Here is a 23,608-nt window from a genome sequence, read left to right on the forward strand (position 1 = left end):
TGACTAGTTTGAGAGTGAATGGTTGGAACTCTCCTGTGTATTGGACAACAGGTTCGCAGAAGTTGTAGACTCTTTTGGCAACACTGATAGATACAATCTGGTATGTATTCAGTGAAAAGCAATGCCTAAGTAACAAGTATCTATATGTTGTTGAAGTTTCCGGTCTCTTTTGAGATATAAATAATTGCTTAAATCCGCATCAGATGGCAAATATTAATGAGAAAATTACTTGCGTTTATGGAGAGGAGGTGCATGCGAACCAAAAGCTTGAAATAATTTTACATATTGGAACTACCATTCAGTATAAAAGATGCTAGCAAGTCTTATATAGTTCCTAGAATATTAATGATTGCTTAAATCAGACAGACAGACAGACACACACAAAAACACACACACACACACACCCATACCACACACACACACACACACACACACACACATATATATATATATATATATATATATATATATATATATATATATATATATATATCAATGCAGCATGAAGGAACACTTGCTTGAGAATATCATAAAATCCACGTAAGAACGAGAATGAAAACCAGGACTTTGAACAAGTACTTTCGTAGTTTCTTCTACATTTTCAAGTTCACACTGAATACATAAGAAGTTGACAGAGCTTTACATACAAAAACGGGGGAGGGGGGCGGGGTTACAGTTTGTTAATCTGGCCAGCATGTTCTTTAAACAAAAAAGACTGGGACAAAGGATTAAGGGATAACCCAGGGTGGAGATTAACATTCCTGGTGCACATGGCTTCAATAAACAGTCTTCAACAGATTCCTTTTCCGATGGTTGTTGACCTTGTAGATTATCGACTACTTATCCCAGTTAATCGCATGGCCTGGCTTAAGCCAATGATCCACAATGCCATTAGTTGATAATCCTTTTGAAATGGCATATTTGTGAAGGAAGCTTCTTACTTTTAGTCCTTTTGGTGTTTGACCAATATAAATCTTATTACATTCTTTGCTATGAATACTGTATATAATATTTTTTTAATTGGGCGGGTTTTTTTTAATTACTTTATTTCTCAAAATATTATTATTTTTAAATACTAAGTTAATATCAATAGTTTTAAAATGGGCATGGCGGGAATGAAATTAGGATGAAATGGTAAACAGAGAATATTTTTTTTAAGTTATTTGTTAACACTGGTTGGATTGTAATATGTCTTTTTTGCTTTATTTTTAGTAAGTTCTAAAAAATATGAAGGTTAACATAATGAATCTCCTATTTTATCAATAATTTTAAACTCCTCTTTCAAAAATTCAGGACTACAAATTCTAAGAGTTCTAAGATACACACTGGAAAACGATGACACCTTAATTTGTTTAGCATGTTTAGAGTAAAAATGAATATATGACAAATCATTCGTGGCTTTCCTATATACTGCACTTATAAAAAAAAAATTGGTGTTATTTCTAACAACTAAGACATCCAAAACTGGTACACAATTATTTTCTTCATATTCTATTGAGAATTTTACGGATGTAACAAGATTATTAATTGTATGCAACAAGTCAGGAATATTTACATTTTCTTTTACAATTCAAAAACAACCGTCTACATATCTAACCCAAAACACCTTAGAAAATACATTTCTAGGAATAAGTCTAGACTCAAAGAATTCCACGTAAATATTAGACAAAAGTGACGAAAGAGGGTTCCCCATAGGCATACCAAATATTTGTTCATTAAAATGTTATATATATATATATATATATATATATATATATATATATATATATATATATATATATATATATATATATATATATATATATATATATATATATATAGTGTCTGTATCAATGTAAGGCAGAAGAATCTCATATATGCTTTGTAATCACAGCAACTTTCTCTTTTGTTTGGATGGAATGGACGAGATTCTATATTCAGTATCAGCTCTGACAAAAAATGAAACAAACAAAAGACGTCATTTCAGATAAGCCTTACGAAAGCCTACCGGGGCTTTTAAACTGAGCACAGAAGATACATGACTGTGGTCTCAGATGATATAGTAGAGGATAGTCCTAACGAAGAAGGCATCATAAGAGTTCTAAATTGGAGGAGTAGCCATCTAAAGCTTGTCTTGCAATGCTAATAAAACAGAAGCCTTGGTTCTGTATTCGAATCCACCTCAAAATCTTTTCATACAATCTAAAGCCTCACAAAAGCTCTTCAGAATTCACAATAAAGTTTGAGATGCTGTGGACGAAACGAAAAATCTTCGATTTTCATCCTGATATGGATTCATCTAAAACCTGATGAACTCTTCGTAGTCTCATCGTTGAACCTTCTACAGAAATTCATTGAAAAGTCTCAAGAACGATTTGAAATAGCTTTTCAGAAGTTAATTGAATGAAGAAACAAATAGACACCGGCGAATACACCCCAACCTTGTACCTTTCTTAGATACAGTAGGTTGCTGGTTTTCGCTCTCTCCAAAGGATAACTTTTACTCTGATAAAATAAGAACTTTCAGGTTGCTGGACCATTTGGTATGGTATTCAGTCACCATATAATTTATTATTCTAATAACAGTTTATCATTGACAAAATAGCAAAAGGAAAATTCATTTTGGTAATCAATGTGTCAGTTCAAAAGTCTTATTTTGTTTTTATTGGTTAGCGGGATCATTGTTTAGTGGCCCATGCGACTACATGTCAGATAAACGAAAATCGAAGTTTTCTTCAAGTACAGGCGGATAGAAAGATATGAAAGAATTTCTCATCTACATGGTTATTTTTCCTTCTTAATAAATAGGAATATTAGAGGGAATAATGTCCACAGACTTTGCAGCTTCTGTTCGAAAGGAACAACCATGCATTTTTCTATATTTACGAACATAATAATCAAGAGGTAAATGAGAGAAAGAAACTAACAGAGAGAGAGAGAGAGAGAGAGAGAGAGAGAGAGAGGAGAGAGAGAGAGAGAGAGGAGAAAAAAAACCCCATATAGACTCCACTTTTCTAACCCCGCCCCCGAAGGGGGCGTGGCCACCCCCCCCCCTCCTGATAAGCTCATGTACGCGTCGTGAGGCCTAAAAGGGGCGGGGCAACGCCCCAACCCCAAAAGGGGGCGTGGCTAGCCCCTCCCCCCTCCTGATAAGCTCATATACGTACATGAGGCCTAAAAAGGGGGTGTGGCCTCCCCAGACCCCAAATAGACTCCACTATTCTGGTGGGCGTGGCCACCCCTGACCCCAAATCGACTCCAGTTGCATTATAAGCTCATGTACGTACATGAGCTCATATTAGGGGGGGAGGCGTGGCCACCCGTGACCCCAAATGGACTCCGCATGTCTTATAAGCTCATGTACGTACATGAACTAATATATGTACATGAGGTGCAAAAGGGGGTGTTGCCACCCCTGACTCCACTTGTCTTATAAGCTCATGTAATTTCACATGAGGTCGAAAAAGGAGTGGGTGCGTGGACACCTGTAACTCTACGGGAATGAAACCACTTTTCTGCACCCCGTGACGTCACGCAACTCTACGGGAATAAAACCACCAATTCAACCCCTGACCTCAAATTGACTCCACTTTTTGGGGGCGTGGCCACCTGTAACTCTACGGGAATAAAACCAACATTTCAACCCCCGACCCCAACCTGGCTCCACTTTGCCGCACCCCCGTGACGTCACGCAACTCTACGGGAATAAAACCACCAATTCAACCCCTGACCTCAAATTGACTCCACTTTTTGGTGGGCGTGGCCACCTGTAACTCTACGGGAATAAAACCAACATTTCAACCCCCGACCCCAACCTGGCTCCACTTTGCCGCACCCCGTGACGTCACGTAACTCTGGGAATAAAACCACCAATTCAACCCCTGACCTCAAATTGACTCCACTTTTTGGGGGCGTGGCCACCTGTAACTCTACGGGAATAAAACTAACATTTCAACCCCCGACCCCAACCTGGCTCCACTTTGCCGCACCCCCCGTGACGTAACTCTACGGGAATAAAACCACCAATTCAACCCCTGACCTCAAATTGACTCCACTTTTTGGGGGCGTGGCCACCTGTAACTCTACGGGAATAAAACCAACATTTCAACCCCCCGACCCCAACCTGGCTCCACTTTGCCGCACCCCCGTGACGTCACGTAACTCTACGGGAATAAAACCACCAATTCAACCCCTGACCTCAAATTGACTCCACTTTTTGGGGGCGTGGCCACCTGTAACTCTACGGGAATAAAACCAACATTTCAACCCCCGACCCCAACCTGGCTCCACTTTGCCGCACCCCCGTGACGTCACGCAACTCTACGGGAATAAAACCACCAATTCAACCCCGACCTCAAATTGACTCCACCACTTTTCTACCTCCTGTGACGTCACGTAACTCTACGAGAATAAAACCATCCTTCCAACCCCCTACCCCAAATTGACTCCACCTTTCCTACCCCCCGTGACGTCACGTAACTCTATGGGAATAAAACCATCCTTCCAACCCCTGACCCCAAATCGACTCCATTCCTAACCCCGTGACGTCACGAAACTCTACGGGAAACCCTTCATTTGAACCCCGACCCCAAATCGACTCCACGCTTATGCCCCGTGACGTCACGTAACTCTACGGGAATAAAACCACCCCACCCCAACCCCAAATAGACTCAGTTCACTGCTTTTTTGCGACTCATGTCCCCTTTAATTGTTTTCAACGTAACCGGGACGTTTACCTCCTCCTCATATAAAATCTCTAAATTAATATATGCACATCGCGAATGTAGCCTCTCTCTCTCTCTCTCTCTCTCTCTCTCTCTCAGCCGTTACATTTTGCTTAGATATTCGGAGTATCATGATAAAAGGATATTTGGCGACTGACTTCAACCTCATGTGAGACATATATTTATCAGTTTGATATCTCCCCCAATAACCGACACACGGATGAAACCTGACCTTATCGCCATATTTGCCAAGCTGACTTCACCCTCACGTGAAATTTTATCTATCATAGAATTTGAGTCATAACCTCCATACACTACACAAGTTTAAAGGCAAACACTTCAATTTGTTTATTTATTAATACCGAGTTTGAAAGAGGTTAAATGAAAAATCAAATGACAGACGGAATTTCAGTTTTGTTTATTTATTAATACCGAGTTTGAAAGAGGTTAAATGAAAAATCAAATGACAGACGGAATTGTTATTTTATATTTGTAACCAATGCTAAATACAGGGAATGAATTAATATTCCATACAAATACATACATTAGAAAAAAACTGTATATACAAACACGAACGCGATAATATACGCATTCGCTTTTCCAAAAACAATACTTCAACGAAACACACGGCTACTAAATATTTTCTAACTTGTTCCTTCACATCACAGCCTCAGTATATGCCACATACATCTACTCCAGCACTTTCCCGACCGTTTATCAAAGACGACGTTTCATCTAACACCTCAAAAGCTTTTAAATTTAGCTAACAAGTTTTTCATATATAAATCTTCCACGCACCTTTCCTCCAACAGGGATAAATTCTTTTCATTATAGCCACGCAACATATTTTACCAATTTTGCTCATTTCATCACTGAATGTAGCTAACACAGGTAAATATTGATTCAACCAAGTCGTATTAACACGCCCGCTTTGACCGATGCCAGCGGGAAAGATAACATACTTGACAAAGTCATACGATGATTTAGATAATTCTTCCTTCAATTTCTTGACCGAAGAAAAAAAGTGGTTGAATCTCATCTGCTTACTATCTCTGGCCAAACGATCGGCATGATCTTCATCTTTGGAATAAGCCACGCTCTTTTTGTGCGTATTCGTTCTCTTCAATGGGGCGCCGATACCGTATTGTGTTAATAAGGTAGCTATGGTAGGGAGATCAACTTCATCGTTGCATTCCCAAGATGTGATATTTTCAGGTCTTTTCACAATGGCGGAACCTTCAATACCCTATCACGAGGACATGCATATGATGCACCAGTGCGAGAATATCGAAAACCTGCCAACTCGGCATACGGATAAGCACGAATGACGTCTGCCACCACACCGTAATTCCTGCATGTGACACAATTAGTGGCCACTACTAAACACGTGTTCCGCTTCCTGAACATATTTTCGGACAAGTTCCCGAAAACTAACTTGCACGAGGAGGTTGATGAAGCCATGGCGAGAGTCCACGTCTTGATGTGATAATCCTTCAAGAGATAATGAGCTACCCGAGCTCCCTGCCTTTATCACAATCACCGATTACAAACCAGTTGTGACGAAGCATCAAGTCTCTCTCCCTCCCAGCCATGATTCACACACACACGAATAAACAAGTCTTATCATTCCCTCACGCCAAAGGTCATCCACACAGATCGGTGTGATCTACATCTTTGGAATACAATACTTCAACGAAACACCGTATGTCACACCTGATTATTACTTTCTGACTGAACACCATAAATACAGCCGACAAGGGAAATTGACGTTATTCCATGCCCAAAGTTTATAAGAGTAAGTGCATCAAGTATTTTTCTTGACCGGAACGTCATTCGCCCGTCACTATTCAGTAAGTAGCATATAAAACACTTTCCATTTACTCGAACATATAGTAAATATTAAAAACAGCAATAAGATTCATCTGTATACGGAATAGATATTCATATGAAATAATGTACCCGTTGAAAGAAACAGAATATATAAAACAGTCATTATTTCTCTCTTTCAGATATGGGAAATAACTCCAGCTGACGAAGTAGCCACTCAGGTCAGACACCATTACTACTATGGTGCTGGAGCCCCAACACATTTATTAGGAAGGTGAAAACAGGTCATGACCATGAAGCAGGAGCAGAAGAAGAAGTAGCAGGAGATGCAACAACCCCGCTGACAGCCCACAGCAGTGCAACCCCCACCAACTCCGCCACCACCCACTACTGAAGGAAACGAGCAACCCGGTGAAGGTATGTAAAACCGATGTGTTATATATTTATTTAATAACAGTTCTTGATTCCATAGAAACACGCACTTTTTTCTCCGTTTTCCTGTTTTTGGTTTCAAATGGATTGTGGGCATAGTAAAAAAACACGTATATGATTATTCATAAGGATTTATTGACCACATAAAAGACAGTGTACAAATTCAATACACTAATCACCGTCAGACTGTCTCAGCACACATCCCAATATAACGTCCACGTGTATCCTTATGATAAGGCGAATATTCCGAAAAGCGTTTAAGAGGAAACGACTAAGACGTCTTAGCATTTTATCACCGACGTTCACGGGTGAATGATTCTCACAGCTCATCCTGAAATAAGTAAAAAATAGTTATGTGATTCACGGTGTATGATACATATATAGAATATATCCTTAACAGAATGTAAATGGGGTAATATAAAAATCAAAGAAAAATATGCATTTACCTTAGTTGTTTAAGATGCGGAGACATTCCTTGTATGTAATAGCACGTTTGACCCCCGACCTCCAATGTGAACATTTAAACTTTTTCAAATATTTAAAATAATATCCCGTTATCCATTTATCATTGCCTCTCAAACGAGTGAATGAGAATACATTTTGTATTAAGGATAATACTGTTTTCACACCTCGGTGACTCACGCAATGAACAAAAAAAACTAACGTAAAGACCGCATTTGTACGATTTATCGGGTTGTATTTGTTTTATTAGTCGATAGAGGCTATATTTGGGATGTGCATATATAAATTTAGAGAAGTCATTCGAATAAACTTTAGGATTTATACCGTAACTATCAAAAAGAAGATTATATTTCTAGGTGATTTTTCCACGTAAAAACATACCCAATGACCGACAATATTAATATCAGTAGACGAAGATAATGTATTAGATATAAAAACTAAAGGTTTGATTCTATTTTCTGGCAATGTCAATAATCCTACTTCATCCGAAGCGAACACACCTAAATATTTAACCCGGTCACCGAGTGAACCTTTTATTTCAATTTCTTTTGTATCCATTCTATTTAACCCCTAACATCACACTGAATAACTCTATCCGCATCCACCGTTAAAATACCCTTGGTATCCCCGAAAAGTAAAATAATGCAAGGGTTAGGTGTAGCCGTACCCAGCCTGATCGATATTCGCAGGTTTGCCGAAATTTCCACTGGCATGGAATCTTCAACATCTTCCACCACAAAATTAAAGCAGTAAATAGCTCTACCATTTTTAAAACTATCATAAGTGATCAGATTATCACCGCCACCCCTATACTTTTCTGCGTCTCGTGATATAATTGCATGATGGTATTAGGGAAACTGCATTGAATATTATATACAGTATTCCCATTAACGGTAATATGTATATTATTTAAATCGAAAGATTGAAAATATAGGCTATTGGCTGCGTAATCACCTGAAAATGTTTCCATATCAATCATGGCCAATGTGATTTTTTCAGGTATACAACTGTTAAAAGGTTGATCAATTAAAATCGAATTTTCATTTTGCCCAATAACGTATGTCTTGTATAAAGTCTTATCAAATATATATTGTATAGGATTAACTGCTATCGCCTCATTTAAAGCCGACATTGCGTTATAATGTGGGGTAACTCTATCGATCCATAATTTAACCTTTTCTATATTTATCACATTTAAATGTCCGTCTGTGTGGGCACCCATAACCCAGTTATTATTTGCTAATTCGAGCCTAAGCCTCAAGTCAATCGAATCCAGCAAATACATGTCTATAGTCGCTATATCCAAAAGAAGTGGAAAATATGTATGCACGCCCCGCGTTTTTAATGTCGCCCATAACTTTCGTCTCCCACCTGCTGGTTTGACCGAAGGTATTGGCAGTAAATTGTCGAGTTACCCCGTGTGTTACATGATAGTCATCATATAAAAATCCCGCCCGACCGGTGGTAGGTAATGCCGAGGGCTTTATCATTTTCAGCATTTTGATATATGATTGATAGTTAAATACAGGACAGGATTCCACCAACTTTTCATTCAAGAAAACAGAAGCGGATTTAAATAATGTATTACTTAGACCATTAACGACAGACACGTGATCATCATCTGCTAATTGCGCGCCGGCCCTATCTATTGTGATATATAATTCTAAAGCTATACTTGACAAATCTAAGAAAGAACCTGCCACCCCATTAATGCGAAATTCTATATATTTATCAGTTAGAATTTGATTTACGGAAATATTGCAAGGTGTAAAATCCAGTCTTTCCTTTGAATTAATTGAAGTTTCAATAATTCTCCGTCTATTAACATTCGGGAACAATTCAGATATACCCGCAATATACGATGAAACAGGAACTTGATTACCAGTTCCGGGTATGTTAGGAACTACGCTAGCCATATTTTGTGTTGATATAATTTGAGATGAAGGGTAGAACGAGTGCGTACCCGCCGAATGTCAATTGATGAATGAGTTACAAAAGATCGTACACGTCCTTATTATATGTACTTCTAGATTTAACGCGTGTATCCTTCCTCTTCCTACGTTTTTTCTTTCCTCCCACACTCGACCGTCTAACTAAAAACGTTTCACCGTTTTCCTCCGTCTCGTTCTTCTTCTTCTCCTTCCAGTACCGCTTAAAATTCGTTGTCCAGTAGTTTTGAGGGCTCTTATACCATTTCGTTTTAAGGATTCTTTTAAAGGTAAACCGTTGTTTACCATATCAGATAACACAGATCTACCGAATTCATTAACTGAAGGTTTCGCGGCATTAAATAGAAAAGGAAGTACTTTACGTGCAATACCACTTATAGTAGAAAAATACCACTTCCCCTCCTGCGACCGGGATAGAAAACGGAAATATCCTCAAACCCCGCCCCTCTCCTTAATAAAGGGTCTGATAAAAATAGTTTTTAAATTCCGCCTCTGAAGGAGGCGCGAATAACACTCTCATTTTACTGTTTATACTATTCCCAAACAATTTAAGTGGAGCTTGATTCACACGTTCTAGTTGACTCGAGGGTGTTACGATCACGAATAAGGAATGCCAAGGGTGAACATCGAATTATATACGTACCTATTCATCTAATTTTCCTCTAGGTTTTATACGGAGCAGGCAAGTAACGCTTGAGTCTTTAGCGAAATGTAAAAGGTGTCCATTTTGATCCGTGATAAGAATAGAAATCTGATCCAAGATGTTCGTGTTCAACAATTTGTAGACTGTATTATGTATTCCTTTTCCTCTACCACTTGCTAAAGTAAAACAGTCCAATATATTGACTAGTCTCCCACCAAAAATCGTCGGTTGAACTATATCCGTATACACATATATATAATCTACCCCACAATTATCAGGTAGAGAATCAAGGGAAACGTGTTCATTCAATTCACGCCCACCATATATTTCATAACCAGTATTAATATGAAAACCTAATAATTTCGCGGCTTTTCCACTAAATTTTACGTATATACTTTAACGTCCCCGGTCTCAGTTTCTCTCTCTTGATACGTGGCATAGTAATTCTCCTTAAATCTTCATCCCAATGAAATATACCGTTACTATTAAAATAATTTATGAAATTATCACCGTAATAAACTTTCAAATAATCATGCACGTCCTTATTAAGAGCTCTCACGAGTCTTTTCATATCCCCGCTAACATCGCTATTCTCGGTCTGTACAAATATGTATGCCTATCACGTTTATGACGCTCTGTAATAAATTCGAGAGTGAATAAATCATCTTTGGATAATATAGCGTAATAACTCCCCGGGAACATGATCGAAGCTAAACCTACTTCATATTCAACCCCATTAGGTAATAATATAGGTGTAGGTAATCTATTGGCAAATTTCGAAGGTGTATTTTTGGTATACGTGTCTAAACAGCCGAGACTGCTCAAATATATGGTGTGTTCACCAGCCATGTCGGTTAAATACTACGATGGGTATATGTCACGAATGGTATTTATAAGAAAAGTTCGATAGCGTTTTATCTAGGTCTTATATGCAGACTGCATGATACAACCCCATTTTCAGTAAACATTATTTCTTCACCGTTCTGATCCGAGACATCGATGGTAATGTAATCCAATACGTCAATGGTATTTAAAGGTTTATAAATGGCATTATGCGGACCTTTACCACATGCACATCCTAACGTGAAACAGTCTAAGAGATTAACCATTTTATCACCCAAGATGGTAGGTTGAACGATACCCGAATACAGGTAAACGTATTCAACGCCTTGATGGAATATATTTCTACCGCGGTGAGGTCTCAACGCACCCGAACTGTATATTAAATACCTGACTTTTTCATTGAAACCAAACATATTAGCTGCTTTAGCACTGAGTTTAATCGTAATTGAATCAATCATGTCAACTTTGGCCACTCCTGCATCGACATGTGGAATGCTCATTACCTTCGTGTCATCATTCCATGAGAATAAACCGTCCCTGCGGATAGCTCCGCGAATATGCTCACCGTAAAATCCAGATAATTGTTCAATAATTTCCGTATTAAACGCTCTAGTCATGACATTCATATCACCACCCAACAAACCCGAAATGGACTTATAAATATAAGTATAAACGCGTTTCCCAACTGACTCGTTATAGATCACGTTAAATTGAATAGTAAAATCAATGTCTTCTGGTTTAATAGCGTAATATAATTTCGGGAGAATGACTCCCACTAGGCCCACTTCATATTCCACTTCTTTCGGTAATGATATTGGGGCAGCTAACCTATTGGTAAATTTACACGCCCGGTTTTCTGAAATGTACTTATACATGCTTTGCTATTCACGTATATGATGTGATCGCTACACATGTTGAATGTAGACTGTATGACTAACAATGGGCATCGGGTTTATAAATAATATGTGTACATAAAAACCTCCACGTTCATGTTATACATAAAAACCTCCACGTTCATGATATGTCATGCAGTATTCATGAATTTGTTATCTCACAGATTGCCACGTCATTAAAGAAGATGTCCAAGCCTCTAGCCGCCATGATGAATCATCCTCACCACACTCCGATCCAGGTAAAATATTATTATTATTATTATATTATCATTGTTGTTTTTGCAGTTATTATTATTATTATTATTATTATTATTATTATTATTATTATTATTATTATTATTATAATACACGTTCACTCCGGTGCTAATTAACACGATCTTTACAGATCCCTTCGCTGAAGACTTCCCATTAGATGAAGATTTGTTGGGGAGTAATAATAATGAAGCGTCACGCATTGGTGGAGGGGGATCTGCACTCGCGAGGGAAAGAACGGAGGGTAACAAGGTAGTGAGTACCATTCATTATGCGGCTGCGGTAGGGTCACACATTGACGTGGCAATGAAGCTAAGTAGTAGCATAGCCCGATTACGCGAAGATGTGCTCAGTAACTTCCTTGAAAGAGGTATTCGCTCGGCTATGCTCTACTTGTGTGTTATTATCACCAGTGTGAGGATGCTAGGCGACATGAATGAAAAAATGCTTTTATTTATGTACCCCGCCTATCCTCACTACGATTGACTCGATCTATGACTCCCTGGAGGAGGCTATTGAGTTTATAGCTAATAACTTGGAAGAAAGACTCAACCGTACTGAGGGTTCGGGTTGGTGTATGACCTCGCTGGACAGGGTTGAACTTCATATCACGCGGCGTGAGTTAGTGAATATTAATAACTTCAAGGCGTATCCCAAGGGAGTCCGTGGTAGTGATCAGGTTATCAATATTCAGTCCGGGTACAACTGTGTTATTACAGCATTAGAAGCTTACGTTGTACTCCGGGATAACCCTCCCACACGTATTAACAACCTCCCTCGTGTCTTAATGAGGAGGATGGGGAGGGGGCAATTTAATATCAAACACTCGCCAGATATGCCGTTGACCCATGACTCTTTCAAAACATTAGAAAAGGGGAATAACCTCAACATATATCTGTATAAATTATGTGAATTAGGCATGGGGAAACAGCGGAAAAAACATTGGACGGTACATCTGGCGAGGAAAGGTGGTAACCCCCAAAGCCGTCATTTGGTCACGTTGTTATTAATCACTGACGACCACGTTGCGTTGATTAAGGATATGTTGGCATTCGTGAAGAAGTTCCGACACGGATTCAAGCAGGGGCGGGGGACTGAGCACGCGGGTGGTATGTGTTACAATTGTTTGACTTTGTTTAATAGTCCCACCATCCGCGAGGGCACACACTCAGGCCTGTACCGCTCGAACCACTGTCGAATACCCAGAACCCGGTCAATTTAAACAGTTTACTAAAGTTAAAGCTCTGCAGCCAATCTCACACATGGCTTTCCTGGATTTTGAAGCGTATAATATTCAACCGAAGACCGGAGAGGACGATCCGAGAATAGTATCTCGGCAGAAAGCTTTCGCTTACTGCTACGTGATCGTTGACGGTAGAACGGGGAATATTGTACCCATAGACTAAGTCACGGAGAGAAATGCGTTGATGATTGTTTGCAGAACATGAACCGGGACTGGGCGTTATTGCGCGAACGAATGCGTGCGTATCCTTTACATATGACTCCTGAATCCACCCGTAAGTTTGAAGCGAGCACTCATTGCGAAGGCTGCAACGTCGAATTCAAGGCTGGAGTCACGAAAATGCGACATCACGCTCATTCTGTGGCACGGGATAACTTTCTGTGTGCACTGTGTCAACAGTGTAATTTGAAGATTCAATTTAAGGAGCCGACTTTAACAGTGTTCGTACACAATTTGTCATATGACATCGCCCTGGTCTTGAAAGAGGCGGGGGCTCAACATGATTTTGAAATTCTGAAACGCGAGGGTAGTAAATTTTACTCAGCCAGATCAGGCAATCTGAGATTCGTGGATAGCAACAACGTGATTAGAGGGACCCTTTCTAGTCTCGCCTCGAGTCATATCAAACAGAAAGGTTCCCTCGAAATCGTACGTAAGTTGTTAACCCAGTATTCTCGGGATTGTCTCGATTTAGTTTTGGGTACGGGTAAACAGTACTACCCTTATGATTATGTGACGGGTTTCAATATCCTGCGTAAAGCCTGGCATCCCTTCTCGAGAGTGTTTCGATTCGAACTTACAGGGGAAACCCTTTCCAGCGAGGACTATGCACACGTGGTCAAGGTTTGGAACGCTGCTAATTGCGCCAATCTTCTAGATTACACCATTTTGTATTTGTTAATGGATGTGGGATTATTAGCAGACGTTTATTTAGCTTGGAGGAAGGCTGCCATGGCGCAATTTGGACTAGACCCCGCCCGTTACCTGACTTCTACCTCTCTCTCGCTCGATGCTTTCCTATATTCCTCTAAAATTCGTCTCCCCCTCATTTCGAATGGTGAACTCTATCAATTAATTTGAAAAACATCCGCGGCGGTTTTTGTAGTCTAGTTCGAAGGCAATGTGTAGCTAATAATCCAGAGTTAAATCCCAGTTTTAGGGTAGGTGATCCTCAATCGTATATATTATACGTTGATTTCACCAGTTTGTATCCCACAGTTATGAGTAAATACAAAATGCCCTTGGGTGAAATAACTGAACTTTGCCCTGCCGAATTAGAAAGTTTTGTCGCTAGCGATATTACCGCCATTGATTCACAGGGTGAATACGGTTATTTCATCCTGCTCGATACCAAACCAGTTAGACGGGATGTTGCTCTACAGACGGACGATCTCCCTCTCGCCATTCATCACATGAATGTGACTCACCAGGATCTATCGCCCTATAGTAAAAACCTAATGAATAAATTCAAGGTGAAGCTACCCAAGAAAAATGTTAAGTTGACGGGTACGCATTTACCCATGCGTAATCACTTGATCTGTCTTCCCTTATTACAAACATTGATAAGACTCGGTCTCGAAGTTGATGTAATAAGGAAAGTGTACAAATTCAAACAGGATTTTTATTTGAGGGAATATATTCTGGAGAATGCCGAAAGGCGTGCTAAAGAGACCGATCCGGACAAGAGGAACACCATCAAAATCATAATGAATGGTCTTTTCGGTGTCACTATTAAAAATTCATTGAATTATTCTACCCGAACTGTCGTCACCACCGGTGAAGCCTCTCTCCTCAGGAATGTATCCAAACACACGTACAAGTCTTTGGAAAAACTGGGTAATGACAGGTACATTGTGAACCATTGCAAAGAGTCTGTTATGGCTGAATCCCCGATTTATATCGGTTTCAGTATACTAGACATGGCGAAGGATATGGTGTATCAGTTCTATTACGACGTTCTTCGAAAGCAGTATGGACACCGAGTTCAGCTCCTTTATACCGACACTGACAGCTTGATCTTTTCCCTCGCGACTGATAACCTCAATCGAGAACTGAAGGGTGTGCTCAAACCCTACATGGATTTGAGTAATTTCCCCAAAACTCACGAATTGTATGATGAGTCACGTAAGGGGGAAACTAGGGTTAGTCAAGGTTGAAACGGGAGCTGAACTCATGAGGGAGTTTATCGGCGTTAAACCTAAAGTTTATTCGTATCTGACGGAAACTAGTCGTAGTAACACCTTGAAAGGAGTACAAAGGTGCCGGCAAAAGACCATTCCGCATGACCAGTATCGAGCTGTAATCGAAAAGAATGAGATTACTTATACTCGTGTGCACAATTTGCAAAGAGTAGGAGGTACGATGTGTCATACGAGCCAGCGAAAGGTATCTCTGTCCTTTAGAGGACAAGAGATATTATGTGACACCTTATAAATCGTTGGCGTATGGACATCCAGACATTGGGGTGGAGGAGGGTATGGCGGGGGGAGGGGAGGGGGAGGAGGAGGAAGAGGAGATAGAGTGCCAGGGCAATTCCTCCGACCTAGCACCTCGAGAATTCCTCATCCATCACATCATTTCCCGCGGGTGAAAGGATGTTCAAAACGTCGAAGAGAGAATAGTAAAATATACAATGTTAATTCCTCTCTCTCTTCGGCGTCTTTGACTTCTCCTCGACAGGAAATGGTTTCACCCTCTCCTCCAGTTAAACGGAGGCGTATCACACCTTGACCGGGTGTCATAGTTTGTATATTTTACTATATATTTTATCCTATATTCATATATTTTAATATATTATATTGTATATAATATATTCATATACACAGTTGGTTTTTTATATTTTTAAATTATTAAATTGTATTTTTATTATAGGTTGCATTTTTACTGTACATTGTATTTTGATATTGTAGGAAAAACCTGTATATGTTTCATTATGGAAATTAAACAAATATTATTGCCGTCAACTTCCATTCACCCTAATTATTATTATTAAGGCTTGTATATAAAAGGAGCGTGTAAAGTATACAACTTTAGTCTTGAACGCGCTAACATCATGGCTGCGGCAGGTCCCTTCCCTGGGCAGTTGTTAGACCCGTTCGCTAATCCCGCTCGTATTATCATCGCGGGGTTTAGTAACAGTGGCAAGTCCGTCCTTTGTCAAAAAATCATTGAACTCTATGAAACGCGTTTCCAATACATTTTATATTGCGGGGTATCTGAACACCCCCTCGAAATGCATCCCTCAATAGGTCCCAAATTTAAAGTATCCAAAGAAATTTTAAATCCCTTTGATTACGCTGAAAAGGGGAGACAGAGGTTAATAAAGGTCTATTATTCATACTCGACGATTGTTTCCTCGAGGCTAGTGATAATAAATTTGTCACTAACGCCTTCACAGCGGGACGTCATTCATCTATTTCAGTTATATTCATAACGCAGAATATGTTTCATTCGGGCAAGTTTAGTAGAAGTATAAGCCTGAATTGTTCACATTATATTCTAATGAAAAATCGTGATTTTAGTCAAATTGAAACTCTAGGTCGGCAGTTATTCGGCCGTCAAAAGCTTCAGCCTTTTCGGACATATATAAAAGGCCCTATCACGTAACCGCTACGGTTATTTGTTAGTAGACTTCGCTCCGTCAACACCTGAACTGTTACAGCTCCGAACTAATATTCTGGGTGAAACGGAATATCAAATAGCTTACCAATATGGATAAAGAACGGATAAAACTGCTAAAAACTTTGTACGGAGATGCACGGGGTGTGGGTAGTTTCAGCGGGGTGAACTCTTTATTCAGGGTAGCGAAAAATCTGGATAGCCAAATTACACGTGAAAATGTTAAAGAATTCTTGCGTGGACAAAAGTCTTACACACTGCATAAAGTCACTCGAAAAAAATTCCCAGAAGAAAAATCATGTCACCCAAACCGCGAGTAATAGCGAGCACCGATTTAGCCGATATGTCCAAATTAGCTCGGTATAATAATGGGTTTAAATATTTGCTGGTCTTTATTGACGTGTTTTCCAGATATCTACAAATTGTTCCCTTGAAAAAGAAGGATGGTGTTACTATGCGTCGCGCTTTGAAGAAGGTTATCGAATCTACCGAATTTTCGGGAATTTCACGTTTGAATAGTGATGAGGGTAGAGAATATTATAACAAACATGTCAGAGAATATTTAGATAGTAAAAATATAAAATTATATAGCGTTTATTCGAGAGAAATCAAATCCTCTATAGCTGAAAGAGTCATAAGGACTATTAAAAGTCGGATATATAGATATCTCACACATAAGAATACCTTAAAATACATTAACGTCTTGCGTGACATTGTTCAGAGTTACAACCACAACCCCCATAGGAGTTTGGGTCGCACCCCGCAAGAGGTTCACGCATTAACGGCTAGAGATGACATTGAACGTCAATTCTCGAGTATGTATAAAAAGGCTGTTCTCGTTAATCCTCCCACCATTTCGCTCTTGAATGTTGGAGACGTTGTACGCATTGCCGATGAGCGTCGGAACGCAATTTTTAGGAGGATACACAATTCAAAATACTCTAGAAATTTTTAAAATCCGAAAAGTGGATACATCGCAAAATCCAGTCGTATACTTCTTGGAAGATTTAGCGGGTGAAGAAATAAAGGGTGCATTTTATCGTGAAGAATTAATTCCCACAAATCTACCAGAAACGTATGATATCACTATTCTGGGAAGGAGGAAGAAAAATAATAAAACTCAATATTACGTTCATTGAAAGGTTATCCGAGACAATTCAATTCCTGGGTTGATGAATCTCAAATTGAACGGATATGAACCGTAAGCAGCCTTTAATACGTAAAAATAAAAACTTTATTTTATTCATCTCTGGTTTATCACCCAGTGAAAGAAGTAAAGTCATTCCCATCTTAAACGGTGGTTTGGTGGCTACGCTCTCGGAAATTTTTAGAAATTTTCTTTGTGGTAATCTAACTCAAGATAAGAAGTTTATTAAACACTTAAGAAATTGTAGACGAGAAATTCATCTTGTGTCCTTGAAAACAACGTCCATATCTAAGAAGAAAAATATACTGAAAAGTCGTAAAGGGGGCTATTCTATCAGCGTTATTGCCTATTGCAGCGAGTTTGGTAGGAAGTCTTTTAATTGAAAATGAAGGAGTTTTACGTTATCCCTGCCATTACCTACGAGAGGTTAATGAATAGAAAAGAGGTTTGTGATGGTGATATTAATAACCTGGAGGGTACTGGCAAGTTGGATACGACAGCTGTTAGTAGTAGCGGACACGTCCCTCTTAATATCCAAAAACTGTCTGTGCCAGCTATATCGCTCACGGGACCTCCTCTTCCTCCTCCTCCTCCTCCTATAGAAAGTGTAGGTGCAGTGACTGGAGGGGAGGTGGTAAACGCCCCGATTACGTTGAAAACAATTAAAGGGGACATGACTCGCAAAAAGCAATCCCGATTTAACAGGTATTATTCCAATATTTTTAAAGAACCTCAAAAGTCATATGTTACGGCTTTTGTTAAGCACTTACAAGATTCTAACACGGTTGAATGGAATGAAGAAGGAGATTTAACTCATCCACTCGCAGGTTATAATATTTTAGATATAGCTCGAGAATTTCAAGGGAATAAAAAACCACGTTGATAATATTTCGAATTATCACTACTTCATAGAAATGGCCGGGGTTAAAGATTGGATGTTAAGGAATATAGCCATTAAAAACAAATCGAAACGTGGCGAAATATGGGGAAAAAGGGAGGAGGAGGAGGAGGAGGAGGAGGAGGAGGGGAGGAAACAAGATGGCGGGGAGGAAGAAACGAAACAGAAGCATGGTGGATGCGTGGGTGGCTTAAACATTTTAGGAACAATGATGCCGGAGCTTGTTTAGTGGATGCACATTTTAGGAACAATGATGCTGATTTTACTGATTTTGATAAAATGAGTCATATGTGTGGATGACTTTGGCATGGGGGAATGATAAGACTTGTTTATTCGTGTGAGCTTGAATCATGGCTGGGAGTGATACTGATTTTGATAAAATGAGTCATATGTGTGGATGACCTTTGGCGTGAGGGAATGATAAGACTTGTTTATTCGTGTGTGTGTGAATCATGGCTGGGAGGGAGAGAGACTTGATGCTTCGTCACAACTGGTTTGTAATCGGTGATTGTGATAAAGGCAGGGAGCTCGGGTAGCTCATTATCTCTTGAAGGATTATCACATCAAGACGTGGACTCTCGCCATGGCTTCATCAACCTCCTCGTGCAAGTTAGTTTTCGGGAACTTGTCCGAAAATATGTTCAGGAAGCGGAACACGTGTTTAGTAGTGGCCACTAATTGTGTCACATGCAGGAATTACGGTGTGGTGGCAGACGTCATTCGTGCTTATCCGTATGCCGAGTTGGCAGGTTTTCGATATTCTCGCACTGGTGCATCATATGCATGTCCTCGTGATAGGGGTATTGAAGGTTCCGCCATTGTGAAAAGACCTGAAAATATCACATCTTGGGAATGCAACGATGAAGTTGATCTCCCTACCATAGCTACCTTATTAACACAATACGGTATCGGCGCCCCATTGAAGAGAACGAATACGCACAAAAGAGCGTGGCTTATTCCAAAGATGAAGATCATGCCGATCGTTTGGCCAGAGATAGTAAGCAGATGAGATTCAACCACTTTTTTCTTCGGTCAAGAAATTGAAGGAAGAATTATCTAAATCATCGTATGACTTTGTCAAGTATGTTATCTTTCCCGCTGGCATCGGTCAAAGCGGGCGTGTTAATACGACTTGGTTGAATCAATATTTACCTGTGTTAGCTACATTCAGTGATGAAATGAGCAAAATTGGTAAAATATGTTGCGTGGCTATAATGAAAAGAATTTATCCCTGTTGGAGGAAAGGTGCGTGGAAGATTTATATATGAAAAACTTGTTAGCTAAATTTAAAAGCTTTGAGGTGTTAGATGAAACGTCGTCTTTGATAAACGGTCGGGAAAGTGCTGGAGTAGATGTATGTGGCATATACTGAGGCTGTGATGTGAAGGAACAGGTTAGAAAATATTTAGTAGCCGTGTGTTTCGTTGAAGTATTGTTTTTGGAAAAGCGAATGCGTATATTATCGCGTTCGTGTTTGTATATACAGTTTTTTTCTAATGTATGTATTTGTATGGAATATTAATTCATTCCCTGTATTTAGCATTGGTTACAAATATAAAATAACAATTCCGTCTGTCATTTGATTTTTCATTTAACCTCTTTCAAACTCGGTATTAATAAATAAACAAAACTGAAATTCCGTCTGTCATTTGATTTTTCATTTAACCTCTTTCAAACTCGGTATTAATAAATAAACAAATTGAAGTGTTTGCCTTTAAACTTGTGTAGTGTATGGAGATTATGACTCAAATTCTATGATAGATAAAATTTCACGTGAGGGTGAAGTCAGCTTGGCAAATATGGCGATAAGGTCAGGTTTCATCCGTGTGTCGGTTATTGGGGAGATATCAAACTGATAAATATATGTCTCACATGAGGTTGAAGTCAGTCGCCAAATATCCTTTTATCATGATACTCCGAATATCTAAGCAAAATGTAACGGCTGAGAGAGAGAGAGAGAGAGAGAGAGAGAGAGAGAGAGAGAGAGAGAGAGAGAGAGGAGAGACATTATATGTGCATATATTAATTTAGATATTTAATTTATATGAGGAGGAGGTAAACGTCCCGGTTACGTTGAAAACAATTAAAGGGGACATGAGTCGCAAAAAGCAGTGAACTGAGTCTATTTGGGGTTGGGGTGGGGTGGTTTTATTCCCGTAGAGTTACGTGACGTCACGGGGGCATAAGCGTGGAGTCGATTTGGGGTCGGGGTTCAAATGAAGGGTTTCCCGTAGAGTTACGTGACGTCACGGGGGTTAGGAATGGAGTCAATTTGGGGTCAGGGGTTGGAAGGATGGTTTTATTCCCGTAGAGTTACGTGACGTCACGGGGGTAGGAAAGGTGGAGTCAATTTGGGGTAGGGGGTTGGAAGGATGGTTTTATTCCCGTAGAGTTACGTGACGTCACAGGAGGTAGAAAAGTGGTGGAGTCAATTTGAGGTCAGGGGTTGAATTGGTGGTTTTATTCCCGTAGAGTTGCGTGACGTCACGGGGGTGCGGCAAAGTGGAGCCAGGTTGGGGTCGGGGGATTGAAATGTTGGTTTTATTCCCGTAGAGTTACAGGTGGCCACGCCCCCAAAAAGTGGAGTCAATTTGAGGTCAGGGGTTGAATTGGTGGTTTTATTCCCGTGAGAGTTACGTGACGTCACGGGGGTGGACAAAGTGGAGCCAGGTTGGGGTCGGGGTTGAAATGTTGGTTTTATTCCCGTAGAGTTACAGGTGGCCAAAAAAAGTGGAGTCAATTTGAGGTCAGGGGTTGAATTGGTGGTTTTATTCCCGTGAGAGTTACGTCACGGGGGTGCGGCAAAGTGGAGCCAGGTTGGGGTCGGGGTTGAAATGTTGGTTTTATTCCCGTAGAGTTACAGGTGGCCACGCCCCAAAAAGTGGAGTCAATTTGAGGTCAGGGGTTGAATTGGTGGTTTTATTCCCGTAGAGAGTTACGTGACGTCACGGGGTGCGGCAAAGTGGAGCCAGGTTGGGGTCGGGGGTTGAAATGTTGGTTTTATTCCCGTAGAGTTACAGGTGGCCACGCCCAAAAAGTGGAGTCAATTTGAGGTCAGGGGTTGAATTGGTGGTTTTATTCCCGTAGAGTTGCGTGACGTCACGGGGTGCGGCAAAAGTGGAGCCAGGTTGGGGTCGGGGTTGAAATGTTGGTTTTATTCCCGTAGAGTTACAGGTGGCCACGCCCCAAAAAAAGTGGAGTCAATTTGAGGTCAGGGTTGAATTGGTGGTTTTATTCCCGTAGAGTTGCGTGACGTCACGGGGTGCAGAAAAGTGGTTTCATTCCCGTAGAGTTACAGGTGTCCACGCACCCACTCCTTTTTCGACCTCATGTACGTACATGAGCTTATAAGACAAGTGGAGTCAGGGGTGGCAACACCCCCTTTGCACCTCATGTACATATATTAGTTCATGTACGTACATGAGCTTATAAGACATCTGGAGTCCATTTGGGGTCACGGGTGGCCACGCCCCTAATATGAGCTCATGTACGTACATGAGCTTATAATGCAACTGGAGTCGATTTGGGGTCAGGGGTGGCCACGCCCACCAGAATAGTGGAGTCTATTTGGGGTCTGGGAGGCCACACCCCCTTTTTTTAGGCCTCATGTACGATATGAGCTTATCAGGAGGGGGAGGGGCTAGCCACGCCCCCTTTTGGGGTTGGGGGCGTTGCCCCCCCTTTTAGGCCTCACGTGCGTACATGAGCTTATCAGGAGGGGGAAGGGGTGGCCACGCCCCTTCTTGGGGCGGGGTTAGAAAAGTGGAGTCTATATGGGGTTTTTTCCTCTACTCTGCGGTTAAAGGAAAGAAATCCTGATCTGAGATCCATAATCAATCGTTCCATTGTCCGAGAACAAACGCTCTTTAGTGATGCTTGAACTGAAATTTTGTGGGAATCCGAAAATGGAATTCCTCCTGACTGAGCGAGCAATTATTTCCTTGGAAGATTGTTTCGCGTTTAAGAGTGACATTTCTTGATGCATTTTTTCTCTATGTTATACTTGTTTTAATTGTTATAATTGTTTATTTGAATAAAAAGTTCCTATTGCAGTTTTCTGGTAATGATGCGCATATAATATTTCAGTAAATAATTGCAATGTTAAAGTAAAGTTGTAGTATATAAATATTTTTTGCCTTTACGGAATCTTATAGCAGATATTTTTGTTGCAGTTTCACCAAATTTATAAAAGTTGAAAGAAAAATGATTCTGCCTCTCTGATTAGCTATGAATTTGATTGTAAATAATGGTAACAAGATACTCAGTTGATATTATGTACCCTTTACACGTATCTCTGTAGAGAAAAAAATAGACTCGGGATTAAAATGATATAAATAAGACCCAGGAAACAGATCGAAAACTCTGTGGTAACTTTACTTTATTCCCTTGTTCATTGGGTAACTGCCTTTGTTACAGAGAACGTTCATTGGTGGAAAAAGATTTATAATAACATCTAGACGCGCCAAAGGAAGTATCCGCAATTCAGTCAAGATTTGGAAAACCTGCTTTTCTTCGCGGGCCTTCAACGATTGTTTGCTGCCTATGAGTTCGCTGGAATTGCTGGATAGCGTTACATATGTGGGATAAAAACATCTGAATTTTACTTGGAGCTGATTGCCTTTCGTCCCGCGCAATAAAGATTATTGTATGTAGCATTAATGCAATCTAAATTTGAATCGATTAAACTCAGTGGCGATT

The 23,608-nt window shown here is 40.1% G+C and overlaps 2 long non-coding RNA genes across 2 annotated transcripts; one reads left to right on the plus strand and one right to left on the minus strand.

The window, feature by feature from the left end:
* The first annotated feature begins 6,867 nt into the window (after window positions 1-6,867).
* LOC136835694 (uncharacterized) lies at window positions 6,868-13,158 on the plus strand. Its single transcript, XR_010852242.1, has 3 exons — window positions 6,868-6,947; window positions 11,917-11,991; window positions 12,138-13,158. It is a non-coding gene; the product is annotated as an uncharacterized lncRNA (long non-coding RNA).
* On the minus strand, window positions 7,078-7,944 carry LOC136835267 (uncharacterized). The gene is made up of 2 exons (XR_010852073.1): window positions 7,409-7,944; window positions 7,078-7,293 (listed from the first exon to the last, which is right to left on the minus strand). It is a non-coding gene; the product is annotated as an uncharacterized lncRNA (long non-coding RNA).
* Window positions 13,159-23,608: the final 10,450 nt, after the last annotated feature.

This window comes from Macrobrachium rosenbergii, chromosome 55, assembly GCF_040412425.1.
Source record: "Macrobrachium rosenbergii isolate ZJJX-2024 chromosome 55, ASM4041242v1, whole genome shotgun sequence".
Taxonomy (NCBI): Eukaryota; Metazoa; Arthropoda; class Malacostraca; order Decapoda; family Palaemonidae; genus Macrobrachium; species Macrobrachium rosenbergii.